This window comes from Armigeres subalbatus, chromosome 2 (genome assembly GCF_024139115.2).
Source record: "Armigeres subalbatus isolate Guangzhou_Male chromosome 2, GZ_Asu_2, whole genome shotgun sequence".
NCBI lineage: Eukaryota > Metazoa > Arthropoda > Insecta > Diptera > Culicidae > Armigeres > Armigeres subalbatus.
Genome location: NC_085140.1, coordinates 153,429,417 through 153,453,784, shown reverse-complemented (window position 1 = coordinate 153,453,784; position 24,368 = coordinate 153,429,417). Strand labels below are relative to the sequence as shown.

The window sequence follows — 24,368 nt, the reverse complement described above, 5'->3', positions numbered from 1 at the left end:
AGGGCGAAAAGGATTGAAACTACATGGAAAAAAAGTGTAAGCTTTCGTACATTTTTCAAATAGTGATCGAATATTCTCTAATAGTCTTTAATAGTCCCCACTTACGTCAGCAAAACTGTTCAGCAGGATGCTGGATTTGCAGGAAAAATATCAGGCGTCAAGTTTGGCTATACCCTGTAGACCCAGATATCCAAAACCTTGGGAAGATTTCGCTTCTAAGAGCATGCAAATAAATCTGGCATGTGTGAATCCTAAATCATATTGTTTGATAGTTCTGAATACTCAGACAAGTTGAGCCATTCTGAACGTTATGCCTGTGATTAATTTTCAGGAATACGAGATGCTCAAGGTACTCCAAAACGTTCTAGAGTTCAGCCCACGGTATTTATCAGATCAACCAAGGCTTTTGCAATGTCCGCATCGTCGGTATTCACCCAATTTGGTTCAATAAGCATATACGCATCATGCAAACTCAATTTTCTTGAATACGAGATGCTCAAGGTACTCTAAAACGTTCTGGAGTTAAGCCCACGGTATCTATTAGATCAATCAAGGCGTTTGCAATGTCCTCATCGTTGGTATACACCCAATCTGGTTCTATAAGCATATACGCATTATTCAAACTTAATTTTCTTGAATACGTGATGCTCTAGGTACCTCAAAACGTTCTAGAGTTTAGCCCACGGTATCTATAAGATCAATCAAGGCTTTTGCAATGTCCTCATCGCCGGTATTCGTCCAATCTGGTTCAATAAGCATATACGCGTCATGCAAATCCAATTTTCTTGAATACGGGATGCTATGGTGCTCCAAAACGTTATGGAGTTCATCCCACGGTATCTATTAAATCAATGAAGGCTTTTGCAATGTCCGCATCGTCGGTATACATCCAATCTGGTTCAATAGTCATATCAATAGACGCGTCATGCAAAGCCTATTTTATAGAATACTAGTTGACCCGGCAGACGTTGTCCTGCATAGTAGGCGAGAATGTGCGTTCCGAACTGCCCATGCAAAGTTTGCATAGGAATCACAATTTTAGTTTTTTACGATTTGCTCAACTTTACTCGTAATTTTCGCATTAGGAAATATCATATAAACCCGTCGGAAACTATAATGAATGTTTCTGCTGAAGAAATGAAAAAATTCATCCAGCCGTTTTCAAGTTATGCGGATACGAACACAGACCATTTCATTTTTATATATAAGATGAGATGCTCATGGTACTCCTAAACGTTATGGAGTTCAGCTAACGGCATCTAACGGAGCAATCAAGGCTTCTGCAATGTCCTTATCTTCGGTATACCCCTAAAATATTCTTGAGTTTAGTTCATAGTATCTTCCAGATCAATCAAGAGTTTCGCAATTTCTTCATTATCAATATTTACCCAGTTCGGTTTAATAAGCATTAGATTCTAATTTCCATGAACATGAGATCCAATGTCCAAGGTGCTCCAGAATAATCTTGATTCAAGATGTACAATGGCATTAAGGTTAACCTGCGATTTCTTCTGCGTACACGGACGATACACGTCAATGTTCTATGACTCGATATCGACTCATGGAAGCAAATTATGCCATAGGGTAAAAGACCCAATAGTGGAGGAACTAAGCGCGTTCCACCACTGTTTCTTCGCTTACACCACATCTATATTTCATGTCGCTTACCTTAAGTATTTATTCAACAGCTCATAAATTATATTTTAATCGAAAAGTATTCCAAACGCTGCAGAAACCATTATTGTTACCTAAAATGATACCTCCAATTATTGGTGCAGTGTTCCAATAGTTGCGGTATTTTTTTATTTGTGTTTCTATAGATGCGAATCCCATTGTTTTCTTATGGGACTCGCAACTATTGGTACACTTCCGCAACTATTGGTGCAAAGCCGAGAAAAAGATAAGGTAATTTAGTGATACACTACCGATTCGGAGGGATTTCCCAAGTCTGTTTTCTTTTATTTCGAGTAATGACAGGTCAACAAATCGATGGACAATATGGGTTGCTGCGTTAAATACGTAGATTTTGTTAAAGTAGCACTACCCCAACTATAGGAACACCCACGACTATCGGATCATTTGCCCTATAAAAAATATTTTCTAGGTTACTGTGATGGTCCCTTCAAAAATCCAAGGATTTTCTCTTCCACATATCAACTCAATGAACCTACCTATGATATCATATAATACAAAATTCATAAGTTGGTTCATTGGATAGATCACATGATCCGAGCTCTAGGGTCTATAATACAACCGATCGTCTATAAGTCGCTAATAAATGGACCATCGACTTAAGCATACATTGAGATGTGGAATAGAAGTTCTTCGGAAAATTTTTCGAAAGAACCATCAGAGAGAACCATCACCGAGAAAATAATTTTAGTCTGTGCAATTTTAGTTAGTCGATATCGAGTCGAACTCAATGAACCTGCTGTGATGTTTTGCGCTAAACAGATACATCTTTCTGGACTTGGTTGATCGGGTAGATCGCATCTTTTGAACTCCCAGGCATTTTGGAAAACCAAAAAGGTCTTTGGTACCTAATAACCATAATGACTGAAATTGTATCTGCTCAATGGGCCTGTTGGGATGTTTGGCGTTGCATGAATACATCGTTCAGGACTTGGTTGATCGGGTTGAATGAATGTTAAGGACAAAACATGATTTACTTAAAAAAAAAACACTAAAAAATCACTCATGTTTTTTTATTTTGTCTAATGCAGGAGAAATGCACCAAAACCACTTTTTTTTATTTAATTGAAATGTGTACGACGACTCAAAATTAAAAAAGTTTTTTTTGAAACCTGCAAACTGTTAAACCCCTAGCTTTCAAACTACTTAAAAATGAAATTTGAAAAGAAAATCAAACCTCGAACACACTATTCAATTTTTACATAAATCCGATAATAATTATTAAAACTTGATTTGGCATCCCTGGAGACGATTCTAATTTTGCACATGCCCACTGATGGAGAGCTCGAAACCTCTCCGGTCGCTTTTTCCATGTTTCATCAAACAAGGATTGTGTCTCCCAATCCATTATCCTATATATCTTTACGTAAATCCGGGAGCAACGAAATAAAAACTCAATTCCGATTGGTTTTGCCTCTGGGCGAAGGAGGGTGTTAAGCTCTTCAAATAGTCTGAGCTTCCAATGTGCATGAGTAATGGCAACCAATGTGCGAGTGTAAGCCCTGTTATGCAATTATAGTACCCCACTTGAACTATGGGGTCGGTAGCAAATGGCTATGTTGATTGTGAGCTGTAGGCGTGCGGAGGTTATTAACCCTTATCCCGTGGCAGTAACTGCCGCCTTAGGGAAACTTACTGCCTCCTCCTGCTGGATCATTAATTTAGCTTTCGAATATAGCTAACACTCCGGAAGCTGGTTTCTTGTTTTTATTTTTTTCCAGTGGTTGAAATCGATCGACCTAACAATTTTGTTTGACTGATAAGGACACCATTCACTGGTAGTGAAGTGCAACTTTTTTTTTCTTGTTGCCAATACTTGAAGTAGTGAGAGCTGTCTTGTTGTAGAAAGAAATTATATGCAAATTTATTGATTTATTCATTTGCATGACTTAAACCGGTATCCTGATTATGCTTGTTTATAGCCTGCAATAAAGCACGTTCACAAGCGATGGCTAGTAAAACTGCATTCTACCGTATCGTGAGTTGAGATCAGCACAGGTAGTTAGTTATCCGGAAGTAGCACTCTGGTTGAATTTTCAAACACTCTTCATCCATTGTTACATCTAAGATGGGAGCTATAGTGGGTTGTATAGGAGTTGAACATTTTCACCTTTCATAATTCAAACATCACTTCATTTGAGCTGTTATCTTATCCATCCATCTTTTTTCCAGTCGTAGATGAGGTTTGGAGAACTTGAACGAATTTCAAGCTACTAATCCATTTTCCTGGTGCTGACAGCAATCGAAGATAAGATGGATCCTTTTCACACTTATGTAGTAGGGTATTAAATCACTTAATTAAAACTCAAAAACTTCCGTGAAGGCCTATTTGTTTCACAAAAATCGACACCGTAACGATTTTCACGAGAGATAAATCCGAAAAAATGGGTTTTATGTTAAGAACGCACAAATAACATTTTCATCCTTTTTGCCCCTTCTGGAGCTGCAAATCACTCTGTGGCGCTGTGTATGGTGCCCTATTTGAATGATTTTGTGTAGCTACACCAGGCTGCTGTGTATGTGTGTGAGTGAATGTCAGAGTGGAGGTGTAATATCGCGGCTTGAGAGTGTCGAGAAAAACGGTGCTATCGCGGAAAGTTGCACGGCGTGAACTGAAAGCTTTGCGATGGACGCGGTTTTACCTAGCCTACGAGAGAAACATACAGCCATGAAGCGAAACGAGAAAACTGGATAATATGAGCCAGGGAGCGCTGGGAAGCTTTTTTGACCAGAGAAATGAAGAGAGGTATGAGAGTCACGTGGCAAACACGTGAGGTTTCACTTTCCATAATATGAGCATGTTTTCAGTAGATCTGCCAAGTTTTCGAAAATATGCTGTGATGCTGACCGGCATGTTTATGTTGTTAACAAGTCAGACGTGAACACTGTCTATTTCTTCTGGCACACATCTAAATAAGGTCAATTATCAGCGATAGATTTGCATTGCAAACACATTTCGCTGAACTAATCATCATGAGATTCCCGAGTGAAGTTGGAAACCAAATCAATAATTCATTCAGATGTTGAGAAATCGTTCGTTTTTATTCCAGAGATTGTTGTCGTTAAGTTTTTTTTTGACTATCAAATATCATAATTGGGTCCTAAAATGAAGAACCGATATTCGATTTTATTTCAGGAAACGATGAAGTTAATCATCCTGAACGCGTCAGTTTTTCTTTTGACTCAAAAATTGAAAGGAACATTGTTTAATTTGAAATTTGAAAATAGATGAAAAATGCTTCCTCGACATTTTCGGTCTTGTTTGACGTAAGGATTCAAACGCACTAGCAAAACACCGCAGGGCACTTGACTCAACCTTTGACAGTTAATATATGGGCCTGACGTTTTGGGCTGATGGTTGATTCGTTCTGATATGTTGCACAGGCGAATATTTGCCCCAAAATGTATTAAACACAAAAATATTATTTTTACTGATTTAAACTTTTACCAGATTTTTTAAAACATCGGTTCTAGTATTCTTGACCGATGCACTATCGTTTGCAACCATAAACGAGGTAGGGCTTTAGGGCCCAATTAACAGCAGATATACCTCAAAACTTCCATATTCTGCTATCGATTAAAGCCTTTTCCATAAGTTCCTATTATTGTTATATTATTGTTATAATCTTTGGATAAATGCTTCAACGGATTACACATAATTCTGAGGCATAGGATACGTGAAGACATGGCACAGGAATAGAGGTAATAAACTATAGAGGAAGATTGTCGCTGTCGTCACTGGTGAAACAAATTTTGCTGGCGAGGATAGGGCACTAAATGTCAATGAAGGAAAAATCAGTATGTTTTGACAGATAGGTACCGAACATGTTTGGGGATGATAACAAAGGGAACCGCAGCGACAATAGTCCTCTATAGTTTATTACCTCTATTGGCACAGGTTACCAGCAGCTTTTTTTTGACTTTTTATTTATTTCATTTACGAACATAAAAAGATAAATCTCAAACCTGGTTTTATTATTAAAACACTGCATATACCTACACCAAAAATTGTAGCTCCAAGGATTCCGGAATGGGGGGATTCTTCACGTCATCGATTATCCAACCTGAACGAAATCGTTATATTCATAGTTTACGGGGTGAATAACCATGAGAGACAGACATATATACACTAACCAGTTACTCCAGCGGCTCTAAAAAAAGAATCGTTATTTTGTATATTATTGAAATAAATTACCGAGATACTAAATCGTATTAAGTATGTATGTCTGACAGATGGCAAAACAAACTTCAGAAGGTGGAGCTACTGGGCTACTATGATTCTGGCATAATATTGTACACAGTATCTGTCATAGTCGAATCACCTCTCACCAGATTTATGGCTTGCGTAAAAAGCTGGATAAACTAGACTTTCGGCGCTTGGCCAGCTCATCTCATTAAATTTTTCATAAGTAATTTGCATGTTGTTTTTTTACAAAGAGAACAACATAAGTGAATAATTAATATTGAGTGTCTTAGGGGAAAATGTTACAAGGTTAAAATACTTCACTCTTTCATTTACTTCCGCTTATTCACTTTTGTATCAACAGATACGTATTTCGTTTTCTACTTGAAAACTTCTTCAGTGTTTTGTTATCTAATAACAACCGTATATAAAAAAGATTATTATCAAAGTTTCATGTACCTCGAATATTTTTCACAGAAAGTTATGCAAGGTCACTAGAAATGAGGTTTTTGAGAAAAGTTATTTTCATTGCTTTCTTCTCCAAAATACCGTATAAAAAGTCGATTGATTACTCAGCAATGGATGAATCATTGAAATTGGCCCTCAAAATTGCAAATATACATATTTGGATGGATTTGTATGGAAACCTGTCTTGAAACGAGTCTAAAATTTTGAAGAATATTGTTTTTTCTGTAATTAAGGAGGTTTCAAGTTTTTCTTGCGTTGTTTTCATTTTTGCGTTGATAACAATCGTCTATCTCCGGCATCTAGGCTGTTGTCTGACGAATATTTGTTTTTACAGAAGATAGAATTTCTGACATTTGCACTAGATGACCTGCCCACTGAAGTGCATCGTATTTTATAATATTCATACTATTTTCTCCTTTGAATACATGATTTTCCTTGTAATTCGTACACGTGTGGCACGTAAGGGTATGCGATAACACACTTTTTCCTAACGAAACGAAACGAAACGAAATTTAAAATGTCTATGTTGATTCGGATCGAAACGAATATAGATTTACTTTCGAGACTTCGAAACGATACGAAATCAAGGTTCATTTAATTCGAAATTTTTCAAAACGAAACGAAATTTTAATTTTTTTTCCGCGGATTTTTTATTTAATTGGTTTTACATTATGTACGCAATTCTGATTTCACTTTTTCGAAGTCAAATAACTGTTTTGCGACCAATAGAGTTATAATAACACAAGAGGAAGTCGGTGATAAATTATCGCATTCTCGCCGCATATACCTTTGGCAATAAGGCCAGCATTTGTGCCGCTTTCAAAGGAATTCATCGTGGAGCGTGTGCTCCCAAATATGATCAATTTGATATCAGTTTTGTTTCAGTTAGTATAAAAAATATAGAAATTGTGGGATTGCGTTCAAAACCTTAGTTCACCTAAGAATAATGTAATTATGCTGAAGCATACTTCATATTGTCTTGTCAGCGTGGTTTTATAGTATTGAGCTAAGTCAAAATTAGAAAATGAATGCTTATTTTTTTTATTTAGTGGGATACTCAATTATGTATCCACATCTGCCAGGCGCATACACAGATAGAGAATTGAAATTTGAAAAAGGCGTAACAGCCAAAACTTATTCCTTCTTATTTTTCGTCTACATATATATAGCATACATTTGTTAGAAGAATAGAAGAATAGAAGAATCATGTGCACCTTTCTAAAATGCACAAAGATATGTACTTCAGATTGAATTTCACAGACCCATAGTCTTATATACAATCAGCTCGACGAACTGAGCTATTGTCTGTGTGTCCTTGGCATATGAGCAGAGCCGTAGCATGGACTCCCAGCGCCCTTGGCGAAACCGTTATAAGGCGCCCCTTACTTTCTTGGCATGTTCAAAACAAACAGCATGATAAGAGCTGGGATACTTTTAAAATCAATTGGCCTGGGTCCCTTCTCATTGCTTGATCCCGGAAAATGAGAAAGCGAATCCTTTTGATAAGGTGGGCGCTTGTACGATGATGTTCACGACCAGAAAATATCCTTCGATGATTTTTTTCTATTAGTTCGTCAGGAAAATCTTGAACTAGCCTCAGGAATCTTGAAACAAAACCAACAGAACTGGAAAAAGGGTAGCTGGATATTTGGCTGTATTTTATTCGCCCGTTGATGGATTAAAAATTGAATAAGGAACGAGAATTCATTCGAACTATGTGTCGCCCATTGGCGTAGCTAACAAAAAAATCAAAGGGGGCTAACTTTTTTTTTCTAATTTTATAAACAAAAAAAAAGTCGGCCCAAATCATGTATACTGTTCGCAAACTGGCCTTCAGCTATTTCAACAGATCCATTGACGACTTGAACATTACAAATAATGTTCATCGAGGTTCAACGCTGACTTAAAAAATTTAGAGATGGCTTAGGACTCTCGGAAACTTTGGTACGTTTTGAAGGAACTGTCAAAAAGCAATAAAGAAGCAATAAATTCATCTGAAAGAGTTCTTCCACATTTAAATTTTAGTTCCCTTTCTTTGAAATCTCTGGGGATGCCTTGATAATGCTTTTATATGCATCTTTAGGGACCATGTCAGATAGCTAAAGATCACTCGTTCGGGTAAAAAACACTAAAAAATGGGTAGTTTTTGGCTGTTGCAGTTTTGTAACGCGGCAAAAACGAGTTCAATTCAGCATCCGACGGTTTCTATAATTTATTTTACCTTTTTCAAGGATTGGAAGATTTTTTTTGGACATCTAATACTTGAAAAAGGTAAAATAAATTACCGAAACCGTCAGATGCAGAAATAAACTTATTTTTGCTGCGTTACAAGACTGTAACAGCCGAAAACTACACGCTCCGTTATGTATCCACAGTCGCCAAGCATTAATTCTGGAAATAAATTAATATCCCTCGTTTTCAACATTTTTATCGCAAAACATAATAATTGTTCAATGTTTGAAAACTTGATAAAATAGATTCAACTAGCTTGTATAGAGATGATAGAGAGAATCCATTGCTTACAGTTACGCCTTCATGTGACCAGAGAGCTAGATATAAACAATAGTAATGGAAAGTGACCATAATTCTAGGGGCTAATTTGGTCCTAGGTGTGGCTATAGACCCCCCTAGCCCCCCTGTAGTTACGCCAATGGTGTCGCCTACTGTCCAATCACTATAGGGTAACGATGGTATTTGAATATATTTTTTGAAACGTGAATATTAAAGAGATTAAATAGATACATGATACCCATTTATTCAAAGAAACCTAAGTAGGAAAACACGCAAAATATAGCCAAAAGTCCAAAATATCTGTCGTTTCCCTTCCAAATGTCTTCCTCTCGGTATTGTCTCCCAAGAAAATGTTTGTTCGTTCCATTACAGAAGTGAAACATCGTCAAAAATGGCAACTATGTGAACATCAGCATCGAACAAAAATTATACGTGGTTTTTTATAGTCTACTCTGTGTTTCGTCTTTGGCGTATTGAAGTCCTCACCTGGGGCTTCTAAGCTTAGCTTAGACTGACTGTACATATCAATGGTTGCTACTCCGTGATTGATCAGAACTGGTGCAAATTGCGTCCTCATCTGGGGCTTCTTCCCCAGAAACTTGTTCCATTCTTCTTCTCAATTGTATTTCCTGTTCCTGATTTTCCATCATTTCCCACAGCTCTGACTTTCGGCGCCTCCTAAGGCCTGGCGCCCTTGGCGGGAGCCCACCTGGCCAACCACACGCTACGGCGCTGCATATGAGAACAGCTATTATGGTCAGAATGAGCTGAAAGCAATCATAAGTAAGGAACTTTCAACAATTATAATGATCTTTCAACCCGTTCTGGATTTTTTTTTTGCAAATTCTATGCGAAGATCTAGAAATGCCCACAAATCTTCAATGTTCCTTACATATTGTGCAAATAATCAAAGAAGAGCTTAGCTTGATTAACTGTACACATCGTAGTTGCTAATCATGATTGGGCGAGAAAAAGCAAATATTCAGTATGCACAGCTCACCAATTAAATAATATTCTTGGAATACAAAAAAGTTATTCTTATTGTATACTTGCTGTGTAGTTTCCAATTCATGACCAATAACGTTGCTGGTCACGTCCTTACAGTTAATTTAGGATTAGGAGAGGTAAATTAGTTTAACACTCATTGTTATAAAAGTCCGAGGAATGCTCTGCATCTCCGTGAGCGCTACGAGAAAGGAATCGTTGGTTAGTAGAGAAGGTAATTCATGTGAAGCCCCTTGGTAACCGACTAAATATTTATTGTAAAGTTATTTTGAAAACAAGTAGACGAAAACTGTGTTTCAAATCAATCCAACGCAAGATGAATGTGCTTCGTTTAACAAGCTTCTACAATACGATCGATTCCGCACTAAATATGTTTGTACTCTTCGATGCAGACATTAGTCATTAGTGGCGTGATCAGCATCTATAAGATCGATTGCACACTGGTTAAAAAAAATTCTGCTACGCTAGGTAGATTTTTTTCACTTCGCGTTCTCCCGGACTAGCTGCCGTCCCATGACCAGCAGCAACACGATCGATTCCGTATTCATATTGTACAAATAGTAAAAAATATCACAAAATATAAATTTGAATCTTGGAAACACTGAAGACGTTTTATAAAAGAAAACTACATACGTATTAATACGACTAAGAATGGGGTTATGTAGTAAGCGTTAATAGAAAAACAAATGTATACCCTAAAGTTTTGAAAACAGCTTAACGATTTTGTTCAGCGGCGCAGCCAAAATTTTTGATAATATAAAGAATGGTTTAAGTTTAAATTTGTTTCGAAATTCCGTTAACTTCCGTTAGAAGCTAGTTTTTTCTAGCGAAATTTTTGTAATTTTACGAAACGAAACGAAATCAAGAAATGAGATCTCGCCATGCTCAAATTCCGCGAAATTCCGCGGAATTTCGTTTTGAACCACCTGAAACGAAATTTTTCGAAATACCGCATATGCTTAGTGGCGCGTACACACATCATTTACTGACACACTCACTATGTATTGTACGCAGCACCTTCCACTCGGAAAATCCGAAAGCTTCATAATCTGCCTCCTTACGTTTCATGCCCGTAATTATCTACCGGTAGAATTAAGATATTATAAAGAGCGAATGTCGTTTCCGTCTGTATTATAAAAGACCTAACTTAGGCCTAAAACTGGATATGTACACCGGAGGTAACTCTATTCCCACCAGAAATACTTCACAGTGTTTTTTCTACACCTTCAAACACATCCCCTTCAAGCACCATATCAGTACAAGCAATACTGAGCTACACTACACTCAACAAGGGATGGGAAACATCAAATTTTCGAAAAATCGAGAATTATCAGACTCACCCGCGATTTTACTTTTAAATTATCAAATGATAAAAACTCGCCAGCGATTAGGCGAGCCAAATAGAAGATATAACGGGACTGTTAACAATTAGGGGTGGTGGGGGTAAATTGGACACCCTAAGAACTGCTGCTATTTATTTGTGGATATCGGAGACGAGCCAGCCTCGGGCTGAAAGTCTCTTTAATAAAGACACAAAAAAAAAAAAATATTTGTGGATATTAAGCTGCAAGTGTATATTAAGAAATTGCATTGTTCATTGCAGGTGTGTCGAAGCTTATCTTATTGACTAAATTAATGATTTCGTGTGTGTTACTTCTACGTGAAGTTAAACGATTTACAATGATATGGAAATGCTAATATCATCTTCTAAACTTGGACGTACATGTTCATGATAGAATTAGAGGCGAAAGTATAGAATTGATAGTTCCGTTAGGATACGGCAGGCATGAAGAATGTTTTTATTGAAGTCGATTTGAAAGCGAGCGGAGGGCAATATTTGTGATGGCACATATCGCACGACCTTCCTTCTTCCAAGCTCCCTTATGAAGGGGAGTGAAGAATATCAGTGTGGAAGCTGATATATCTCCACTGGCAAAAGGAAGGTGGTTTGACTTGCTCATATGCCATCGCGTGCGGAAGGATTTGCTATCGACGAGTACTGTCTCCAAATTTCTAATATGACATCAGCATTTCGTCGAATAGGATTTTTATTGCACAGTTCTGTTTTCTCATTGCGTCTGTCTCGTCGCAACCAACCAACCAACCAGCATTTCCATATCATTGTAAATCGTTTAACTTCACGTAGAAGTAACACACACAAAATCATTAATTTAGTGTACTACCCTTGGTGGGGGCATCCATCAATTCAGCTGTTATTGGTCGACGGTACAGCAGCAGTGCCTTTCTCTGCTTTGTTCTCTCCGAGGCAGCAAAGTTGGTAAACAACCTGGCAGGCCTACTGTAACGCTAAAAGCCTGTCACGGTGGATGGTAGGTTCAGATGCACCATTACTGATTAACGCTGATCCGGCTCTGAACACAGTGCTATAAGGCATCGGAGTCAACCCTTCCATGGACCTCACTGTTTACAAACGCGCCCATGGGATCACAAAAGGCGACTATCTACAACAGGATATAACCATATAACGGCCCGGAGGGGGGACCCTTGGAAACATGGAAACAAATACGAAAAACAACGAAGTAGCAGGCGGGGCGAATGTTTTTGCAAAAAGTGGGAAGCTGCAACGATCTCCAGTGATGTCGCAGGCAGCAGTTACAAGTACCCGCAGTATGGCCAAGACTGCTGAGAACCAGGCAGGTCAACAGGAGCTAGGATCCGAGAATAGGGTGTCCACACTAAAATCGGAAAGTAGTGTTACTCAAGAGGAACTACAACTTGGGAGGTCCAACCTGATGGAGGTGCGGAAGCGAGTCAACGAGCTTTATGACTTCGATAAGGACATAAGATAAAGTTACCAGTGACGAGCATCAAATCCGCTGTTTAAGCTGCCGAGCATGAATAGAACGCGCTGAAAAGAAGAGCTGAAGCAGCTGAAAAAACGCTGAAAGAGGGAGGGGAGCTTACAGCAGACACAAAGTAGACAGAGACACAGCAAACATCAATGAGCCTCCGAAGTTCTCACACGGAAAAGCAAAGCAGGGACTCGCCAGGAGAGCAGGAAGTCCCGAACAAGCAGAGGAACGTGCAGGATTGTGCTAGCGTATGGCGTCAAGAACGGAGATTGGCAAACCGTGGAAAGCCAGTGAGTGAATTGAAAGAAGCAGAAGGTGACTGTGGAAAAGAAGTGAAAGCACTTTCGCCATACACGAATGGCACGCACACAAAATATGGATTTTCATACCTAAGAATCTATTTTCTAAGGAAGGGGGGCCTCTTAAGCCGTGCGGTAAGATGCGTTGCTACAAAGCAAGACCTTGCTGAGGGTGGCTGGGTCCGATTCCCGGTGCCGGTCTAGACCATTTTCGGTTTGGAAATTGTCTCGACTTCCTTGGGAACAAAAGTATCATTGTGTTAGTCTCATGATATACGAATGCAGAAATGGTAACTTGGCTTAGAAACCTCGCGGTTAATAACTGTGGAAGTGCTTAATGAACACTAAACTGCGAGGCGGCAATGTCCCAGTAGGGGATGTAATGCCAATGAAGAAGAAGAAGAAGAAAATGAATCTTTGGTGAGGTGAGAAACATGATTTGAAGATGTTAAGGTGATAAATGAAGCCCGTGGTGAATTTCAAATTCACCACACGTTTATTTACATACATTTCCAAAACCACAAATTTGGCGTAATAGTTTTCGTATACAGTGCCGAAACTCAAATTATGATTGCTCAGCATAACTAAGCAAACGATCTACCATTATTTCAGCCCCATACGCGTTATGGTTCTCTTGAAAAAAAAATATTGAAAAAGCACGTGGTTCACAAAATGGCCGATTTCTGGCTTTATTGTATAATCACCTAAAGAAAATTATTTTGAGCTTTTTAATGGAATGTCTTCACTTGTCGTAAGACGAGTTTGTACAATCCCATTTAATTCCACCACTTAATTGTATCATAACAGATACGTTATTATTATTTATACGTAAATTATTTATTTCCTCAGACTAAGGCCGGAGTGATCCATGGCTACACGTTGCCAAACACGAAGTCTGTGGAGAGTCCGCAGATTGTCTTCCAACTGATCGATTCACCTTGCACGTTGCGCATCTCGCCTTCTTCTGCCTGTCGGATTGATGTCGAACACCATTTTCACCGGGTTTAACGATGGATGTTTTTCCCAACAGCTGATGCAGCTCCACGTACTGTTTGAACTACATTTACGATGTGCTCCAAACGTAAATAATGACAAGAAAAGTGATAGACGTAGTCGAGTCTAACACTTTCCAGGAATCTTTCACGAACTGGCTGTGTATGTGTAGACTAGACTAGATGTGTAGACAGCTGATGCAGCTCCACGTACCCACCATAGATGGAGTGTAGCACTTTCCTTTCCCGGTAAAAAATCGTTTACTCATTAATGGGTACTTTTTCTATGCTATCTCTTTCTCTCTGCTGACAAATTTACCAATTTTGGGAGAATAAGTGGATTTACTCATTTAAATGAGTATATCCACTTATTCTCTCAAAATGGGTAAATTTTTCAGCAGAGGGAAAGAGATAGCAAAGAAAAAGTACCCATTAATGAGTAAACGTGTTTCTCCGTGTTCGAAAAATCCAAGTACGCGTTTTTAGCGTTAGCGTTAGCGTTAGCGTTGTTACGGTATACTTCGTAGATTGGACACTAGTGATACTCATGTTTCTTATGGAATCCTTATCCAGATTGCTATCGGAAATCAAGGTGGGGAGTTACCCTTGATTCCAATCTAAGATAAAAATGGCATAAGCATGAGGATTACTACTCCCAGCCACGCCCATCTTTACCGTAACTAGGGATAGGAAAGGAAATGTTGATGTAGAACTTACTTTACGAGAGGCCCCCGACTTGGCGACGCCCTCATAAGTTCTACGGAGTTGGTGGTTTGGTAGGGTAAGGTAGGTCATGGAGGTTTGCCTCAAGCTGGCAATTTGACCCACAGACTATGTTGTTTACCTGTTTTTTATTTAAACTCTTGCCAGCCGGCTGTCGAAAGAGTATGCTAATATTAATTTTATTTACAGTTTATTCTTTAAATAATTTACAGACGATTTCTTAACCTCAATCTATCAACAAATATCCGTTGAACAAATCTATCAGCTCAGTGAGCAAAACGATTCTTCTAGGTTCATCGAATACAAAAATCAAACCATGCCTTTTAAAGATAATTATACTAAACATTTTACAAAGTTTTATTTCAAGTATTTTCGCGATTTCTTATATAAAATTCAATAGCAAACAATCAAACAAAATTACAATATTCTAGCTAAATTTTACTATTTTGGTCGAGCCTGGGTCAGTCGCCTGACACCCGCGTGGAAACATATGTTCCATGCTTGCCCCCACATAAAATAATAACGTGTGCTAATCACTAATGATACTAAAAGATTTAAATGAAATTAGGCATTGTTCCGCTTATCATTTTAGCACCGCCAGGGGGAACTTGGCCAGTACCCACTGCACTTTTCTTTCCCTTTCCACAAACAATTACCATCATTTGTGATATTTCAACGGAATTTTATTGGGAATTCTGAAAAGGCAGACAATCAATGCAGTTAGATTGGCAGGTAATACGTGCACATTAGGGTGGCTCAAAAAACACATTTTCAAATTTTTTGATGGGCCTGTTACTGTTTTTGAATGTTTCTGCATACATTTTTCCATATAAACTTCCAACGAGTTTAGCACTGCCCAAACGTTGACCGATTTGGCTGAAATTTTGTCCAGAGCATCAGGGCATCAAATAGAACCGAATAAGAGGGCGGCCCATCAAAAAATTGAACAAAGTTTTTCCCATACTAATTTGAGCCACCCTAGTGCACATCGTAGCACTGGTGATGCATCACAATCGTAAATATACAGGAGTATATGCACTATAGGATGACATTGACCGGAAGATTAGATAAGCATTTCCCCCCGAAAAATCCAAGTACGCGTTTTTGTAAACAAACCCGAGAAGCACACAAGTTCTGTTACAGTACTGACATTTTCATTTTCATTGAGAGAGGTCACGCGATATTTACATTTTATTCTCTCCCGCTTTCATAGAAAACATAAACAATGAAAGGAATTCTGCAAAATTTTCACGGATTTTTATTTCATGAAAGCGCATCAAACTATTTTAAACAAACTGTTTCTTCTTTAATAATGTTACTTCTAACTCGAAAATTACAAACAATGCAATCGTTTTATCGACTAGTAATCGTTATTTGGACAGATCTATTAAAACTATTTAAAAATTGAGATTTCAAAACAAAGCTACATTCCCATCATGACTACTTGTAATGTGACAGGTGACCGGGAGACGACTACATTTTCATTTGCTCTCTTGAAAATGAAAATGCAACTAATTCGCTTTCACATGACAGTCACGAAAACTACCAAAACTAGTTCTGTATAGGTCCTTGTAGTTTGTATATGACCAGATTCAGTCATAATTATGTTGCTGTAGCCGCAGGGGCCCTCCTTAGCCGTGCGGTAAGACGCGCGGCTACAAAGCAAGACCATGCTGAGGGTGGCTGGGTTCGATTCCCGGTGCCGGTCTAGGCAATTTTCGGATTGGAAATTGTCTCGACTCCCCTGGGCATAAAAGTTATCATCGTGCTAGCCTCATGATATAAGAATGCAAAAATGGTAACCTGGCTTAGAAACCTCGCAGTTAATAAAAGTGGAAAAGTGCTTAATGAACACTAAGTTGCGAGGCGGCTCTGTCCCAGTGTAATGTCAATGCCAATAAGAAGAAGAAAAAGCCGCATTCACTGGAATTGTGCTGCTTGGGAATGTTTATGTTTTGTCCATCATTTGTATAGGAATTCACCACTGTTGCCGTTTGGATGTTATACTGAAACATATCACAATCATTTTTGAAAGCTTCTTGAATCATTGTGCGCATGATCGGTATTTTGAAAAGTATCATTTTGAAGAACATGTTCCTTCGCTTTCTTGATGATGGCGTTATAGATGGATATATTGATATGGATAAAAGCTCTAGAAGAATGATTATCTTTCAGACATGAAGGTTTGTTTATCTTCAGTGGTACAATAAAGCCAAAAGCTCTAATATTTCACCGTAAACTTGTAACGCTGTGCTTTATCTTCGAGTTCTTTCAAAAAATATCTTGATATAATAATTATATTCGATATTCTATATCATATATTTGATTGAATTTTTAAATTTTTCGTGTATGTTCTAAAATAGCTTTGGTGTTATGTGATTTGAGAACTATAATCAAATACAGACATTATGTGCTTACAGATTGAAGGGTCATTGAAATAATAGAGTCAGTATAGGGGAAGGATAACGATTGATTCAGCTCATCTTCCGAACGCATTGGAGAATTTCAAACAACCTTATTCAAACATGTTCTTTAATTTAAGAAGAAAAGGTATTCGATCGTTATACGCATAGCTGTGCCATGTACATGGGAATCGCGGAAACATAAGACAAATGTACATATGACGGCAACAAAGCGGAATAGGACGGGTATTTGACAGAGGACGGGAAAGGGAAGTAGATATTAATTCTCAAATTAAGCTTTTGGGGGAATTGGTTATCGTTTTGGAAATAGTCATAATTCCGGAGATATTGTTGAGAGAACTGCAGTCTCGAACAGACAGGCACTTCTTGAGCCGGTCTACAGTGGCGAAAATCGTTTTTATTAGCGCTTTCATTTAATAGTACTTTTATTATATATATTTTATTATCCATACATGACATCACTAAGTTAATGCGCTTCTTACGAGGTATTCAGCTTAATGATCGATCCTCCTAAAAGTGAGATTAAAAAACATGTTTATAACATACGAGGTTTGTGTCTTCACAGAAGTTGTAGCAAAACTTCTTCTGAAAAACTTTGTCGAAGTCGCCAAGTTCGTAATTTCATCACTTTTGGAGATTATTACTGTTTATGCCTACAAATTTTAAACATGCTCATCATATAAGTATATAGGTATATGGAGACGCATGGTGCATTGATTCATCAACTCCTTGGGACTAAACTTTTTGTGCAAAAATTTTATAATATTCTGCATACCAATGAGAGCATATTTGCATGAAGTTATGATCAAAATAACCTGGCATGATGTTAACGCCTACTTGAAGTTTCACACGGATAATGGCAAGAAACCGAAGATTGATTTCTGCTTCCAACAGTAGGAAATTGTTTTTGATTAAATATACCTTACATCCGCTTACAACTCGACTGTCTAGGTATTAAATCATAGTCAATCACTTGTACTTTGAAATGCGTATGAGATTGTCTGCCATAATTCGCCCCTTGTCTTGTTCCAGTTATATCAAATATGCCCAAAAAAATCATGAAAACCGTTATAACTTTTTTATTTTTCAGGTTTTTAGGTCGCAACAGTCATTAAATGGCGTATTTCAATATTATCTAAAATTTCATAGAACATGCAAAAAATGTAGAAATGAAAATAAAAAAGATTTGATAAAAAAACATTTTTAAGGGATTTATTTGTATAAAACGTGACATATCTCCAAAAATAATGAAATTACGTACCTGCCGCCGCGACAAAGTTTTTAAGGGAAAGTTTTGCTACAACTTTTGTGAAGACACGAACCTTGTATGTTGAAAATAAAAAATGTCTTCGCACTAATAGGGGATTGCTTATTAAGTTGAGTACCTCTAAAGAAGCACACCAACTAACTGGTAAAATGTCTAGAAGACATTATTACGCTAAATCGTATAATAAAGGTACTATTAATTAAACGCGCTGAAAACACGATTTTAGCCACTGCGCAGTCGTGACGTGTCAAACATTCCACAGTATCTCGGAATACTGATTCCCACATGAAATTGTTCACTGTTTTATTGGTTCGGGAACCTGTTACGTGACGCTCTAAACTCCATGGAACTACCATATCACAAAATTGGTAAGTTTATCTTTCGAATGATATCTGAACCTTTTTATTCGGTTATCGATCTTCAAAGGATTAACATTTCTGGATCAATATGACTCTAACCTTGCGCTTAGTATCCTGAGGGTGTAACTGCATAGTCGATTTCATTTCAACGGTTTTATTGCTCGTAAATAGGTCAATTAGATCATACAACCAATGTCTCCGGGCCCCCACAAATCTTATGTACCAAAACCAACCTTTTTTTGTACATTTTGGGGCCCCACAAGCTGTCGGCTCCGGAGCCCCCTTCTGGCTAAATCCAGCCCTGGAAATGAGTAATAAAAAGTAAACAGTTAGAGAGACTGCTCACGCTTTGCTTTTTAGTTCTTACATCTCAATTCTCACTTTTTGCTCCCACGGTGAAAAGGGAGAATGAGAATTGAGAAGTAACAAAGGAGAAGTAATAAGTGAGAAAAAAGATCTCAGATTACTTTTCACTTCTCATTCCTCATTTCTTACTTCTAGCATAGCATAGTTACGGTGTACTTCGTAGATTGGCCACTACCCGGTCAGAAGCTATGAACAGAATAACAAAACATGATATGGACTTGATTGATATAAGAGATAAAAGAACAGGCCACAATATCAAAATTTTGCACCGAAATATCATTTTAATATCAAGATATGCTATGGATAAGAACAAACTAATGGCACTTGATATCGATCACTTATTACAAATAACATATCTTGATATCCTCATGATATTTTAGTGCAAAATATTGATATTGTCGCCTGATCTTTTATCTCTTATATCAATCATGTCCATATCTCATTTTGCTATCTTATCAACATTTTATATTATTGAGCTATTTTCTTCTACTCAGGTAGTGATACTTATGTTTTTCTTGTGAAATGCTTATTCAGATTGCTATCAGAAATCAAGGCGGGTGTGGTCCTTGATTTCAATTTAGGATAAAAATCACAAAAGCATGAGGATTATTACTCCTGGCCACGCCCATCTTCATCGTAACTTGGGAGGGGAAGAAAGTGTTGATGTATTACTTACTTAATGAGAGGCCCCCGACTCAGCGACACCCTTATCCACGGAGTTGAATATTGGGGATGGTAACCGTTGGGTCAGGATTTGCCTGTAGCTGACAATATGACCGTGATAGATCTTACACCGTAACACACCACGCAAAGGTGTCTAGGGAAACCAGCGTTACTTCTCATTACTATTTCTTTACATCTCACTTCTCACTTAACACTTATGACGAATTTCGCGCCAACTCGACCAGCGGTTGGCAGCACCATCTCAGAATCGAATGAAACTTGGTGGGCATAAAGATATGGTATTTCTAAGCCACTCTGCATACTTAGTTTTTCAAAAATTGTCAAGAGTAACATTTGATGAGGGCCTAATTTTTTTTCGTTGATTTTTGAAAAATCGATGTAACTCTTAAATGACAAGACCTACAAAAAAGTGTTGTATGGCGGACTGTCGTAAAATTCCCTGAAGTTTTTTGGAAAAATATCTAAAGAATAAAAAACCGATTTCTACACTGAAAAAAATTAGTTTTAAAAATTAAAATCGATATTACAAAAAAAACTCATCTCAAAAATCGATGAAATATTTTTTGCGAATGGGTATTTCAATTATCTAACTTTTCTGGGAATAATGTTCCTGTGACATATTTAAGGAAAAAAAGCTTTTCTAACAAAAACTGAGTGAAAATTTATCAGCGTGTTTTATGCATGCAGCGCCAAATATAGGTTCAGCAGCATATCATCAACCATCGACACATTTTGGACGATTAAAAATTTGTTTAGGAAACAATTTTTATAACATTAAGCTGGACCAACATTTGAAAAGGGCGTATATTTTCCTAGATTTCTTATATCAATGTTACACACAAACTACCAGATTTATGTGATGTTTGATGGACTGTTGCAAATTTGTCTGAACTGTAAAATCTGAAACATAAAAGAGCGTTTCGTTCACCGAGAAAATAAATCAATGAATGTAAAGATCCGGACAATCTGGCAAACATTTGTTTTATTTCTCGCCGAAAATCAATCGATTAGCAACCGAAACATAAAATCACGGCGATCGAACCATTGTCATCATTAAAATTGGTTTAGCAAAAAAAAAAACTCATTAATTTGTAAATTTACTCGAACAATTTGAAGACATTTGGGTCTTCATCTGAGTTGGAACATTTTTAGCCAGGATTTTATTATGAGCGATTGGTATAAAATAATGAAACTTTTGTGTGCCAGTTATAGTTTTTACTTTTTTGAATAGTTCATCAAACTCTTCTGCCATTGTTGAGTATTGCTCATTCGAGATATAACAGAAATGTAATTTATAGAGATATTTTTGTCTGATTGTGTTACTGCCCATTCGTACAACTCCCGAGGAGTCTTAATAGTTTTTCCATAATCTTTGGCAAGACTTGCTCGTTTTGCCATTCGTTTGAGTGAGCCACCAATAGCTTCGCAAAACGGTTTATTATTTTTTGGATATTTTTCCAAAAAACTTCAGGGAATTTCACGACAGTCCGCCATACAACACTTTTTTGTAGTTCTTGTCATTTTAGAGTTACATCGCCAAAAAAATTAGGCCCTTATCAAATGTTACTCTTGACAATTTTTGAAAAACTAAGTATGCAGAGTGGCTTAAAAATACCATATCTTTATGCCTACCAAGTTTCATTCGATTCTGAGATGGTGCTGCCAGCCCCATAGAAGAGTTGGCGCGAAATTCGTCTTATCTCTTTTGGCAGTGAAGAGTAAGAAATGAGAAAAGAAGAGTGAAAAGTGAGAAGTGAGATGTCTCACTTCCCATTCTCTATTGCTCTCTACTTACTTCTCATTTCTTACTTCTCAATTATCATTCATTATTTCGGACTTTTCACATTATTCGACCAAACGACATTATCGGCCATATGACCTGTTTGACCAATTTGACCGAACGTCATTTTCACACAAATTATTCTTTTCGACGTTCGAGCGTCAAATGACCTGTTCGACGTATACGACAATTTTGACCGTATGTCCCTTTCGACCGAAAGATATTTTTGGCCAAACGGTGATTTCGGTCTAATGGAGTCCGTTTGAAGTCCGGCCGAAAATAAATACTGTTACATGTGGACTCCATAAAAATCATTTTTACTTTTTACATCGTCACAATCACTTGCTCCCAATTCGATGAGCAAATAGCGGCCCATAATCACTACCGTTTGATACATCGAGGTAATCCATGTGTGAGGATAGCTATATTTATAAATAAAAATTATTCATCTGGAAGTAATCGTTATCCATCGGTTCGTTTTAAATACACAACAAACTCTGGTATTGGATGAACAACTGAACAACATAGCGAGGCTGGAACCCTCCGGAGGATTCAACAGGCTGGGCAATGGGGCACAGTGGGCTCTCATCTTTTACCACAGAACATGCTTCGATATAGTATGTGTTTCCACCGGCACTCCTATTCCCATGCACAGATGAACTGGATTAATGGACGCTAGGATGTTGCCACCATCATCGAAACGCTTTGACTGTATGATGCTGTCGACAGCGTTGTTTTCGCTGCGGTGAAGCGATGTTCAGGTATCCAGAAAACACACTTTGAAATCATTATCTGGAGCAGAAAAATGATGCTTTTGAAATTAAACGTACATGCCTGGATACATTCTATGGACGGTTCAGTGGCACCACGCTCTTTCTGATCTTTCGAATGTCGTTAGCAGGCCAGTCAGCTTGGGTGGTGTGTGGCTAAATATCCCTTGGTTGAAGTCAAAATGGGACCGTTCCTTACTGGTAGGGTAATGTGCAATGATTTCAATTATCAAAATTGGCATAAGACAAACACATTTTCGTCATATGTTAGCGATGTTCTTCATAAGCAGACCGTTTATAGACATAGAATAATTCAAAATTCTGCAGAAAGTTTCAAACTAGTTAAGTATCACTATCAGTTTCATACAAAACTTTCAACAACTAGGTACGACAAATGAACCTTACTATCCAGCACAAGCCAGACAAAATGGTTGCAGCAACTTGATTGAAACTAAATCTGGTAACATATGAGTTGCAGTCCTGGCCATCAATTAACCTATTATCACAATTCAGATAGCTTTTTTTTAGGTAACCTTCTTCTTCTTCTTCTTCTTATTGGCATTACATCCCCACACTGGGACAGAGCCGCCTCGCAGCTTAGTGTTCATTAAGCACTTCCACAGTTATTAACTGCGAGGTTTCTAAGCCGGGTTACCATTTTTGCATTCGTATACCATGAGGCTAACACGATGATACTTTTATGCCCAGGGAAGTCGAGATAATTTCCAATCCGAAAATTGTCTAGACCGGCACCGGGAATCGAACCCAGCCACCCTCAGCATGGTCTTGCTTTGTAGCCGCGCGTCTTACCGCACGGCTAAGGAGGGCCCCTTTTAGGTAACCTATGTGAGATAAATTTAGTCATATGTGAGCCTGTATGTGAACCATGTTCTAGTCATATACTCATATATGAGAAATAGTCGACTTAATTTAGTCATATATGAGACCTCTAAATAGGGGGAAATGCTTATCTAATCTCCCGGTCAATGTCATCATATAGTGCATATACTCCTGTATATACACGATTGTGATGCATCACCAGTCCTAAGATTTGCACGTATTACCTGGCAATCTAACTGCATTGATTGTGTGCCTTTTAAAATTTTCCAATAATATTACGTTGAAATATCACAAATTTTGGTGGTTTTTCTCGAATGGGAAAGGAAAGTGCAAGGGGGTACCAGGCCAAGTTTTTTTTTTTTTGTCTTTATTTAGGAGACTTTCAGCCCGAGGCTGGCTCATCTCCGACCAGGCCAAGTTCGCCTTGGTGGTGTCAACATGATAAGCAATAGGAATAGGAATAGCAATAACAACAACAATGCTTACCACAATTTGAATTGCGAGCCTTATAGCTAGGAGAGTTTAGAAGCAGTTCTTCCTGTATTAGAATTTAGATAAAGAAACAGTGAAGTATGTGTATGCATGCGCGTATGAATGCGGAGCATGTGTGTTATTATGATTCCAGGGGACTATTAAATGTTAAAATATAATTGTTGTAGAGGCGCAATACAGTTTAATAGGTGCTTGTCACATAACAATATACTAATGAATATCCTAGCCAAATGTATACCGCTAATAATAAGTAACACTAATCACTATCAGAAAATCCCAGGAAGTCGGACATATCATGCAGACTGAACCCCTCGAAGAAGGATTCATCTGAGCTGTCTTCAAAACCAGGAAAGCCGACCACAAGTTCATCATAATCACCACCTTCTTCAACATTAGATGGAACCTCTTCTTGAATCAAACCCAGGGGTGATATTGCGCATCTCGAATCGAATCACTCGATTTGTACGTTTTTGCATTCGTTTCGAAAAAAATGCGGCATTATGTATTTCGTTCGACTTCATTCAGTCGCAGTACAAGATTTCGAATGGTGCTGTACTAGATCAATCGAGTATGTTCTGTCAAACGAAATGTAAACAGAGAGAATAAGAGATAACTGTCTCCGTGTTTATTATGCCGCCCGCTGGAGAGACAACCTTCAGCGCATTGCGAATGTGAGTAAACAAAGAGAATAAGAGTAATTT

General features: G+C 37.9%; 1 protein-coding gene across 2 annotated transcripts in view; it reads right to left on the bottom strand.

Moving 5' to 3' along the window:
* Positions 1-4,279, bottom strand: part of LOC134215306 (uncharacterized) — a 137,176-nt gene extending 132,897 nt beyond the window's left edge. For both annotated transcript variants that reach the window (XM_062694524.1, XM_062694525.1), the window contains exon 1: positions 3,803-4,279. The gene's annotated coding sequence lies outside the window, so the exon portion shown is untranslated. The remainder of the gene's footprint in view (positions 1-3,802) is intronic.
* Between the last annotated feature and the right edge of the window lie 20,089 nt (positions 4,280-24,368).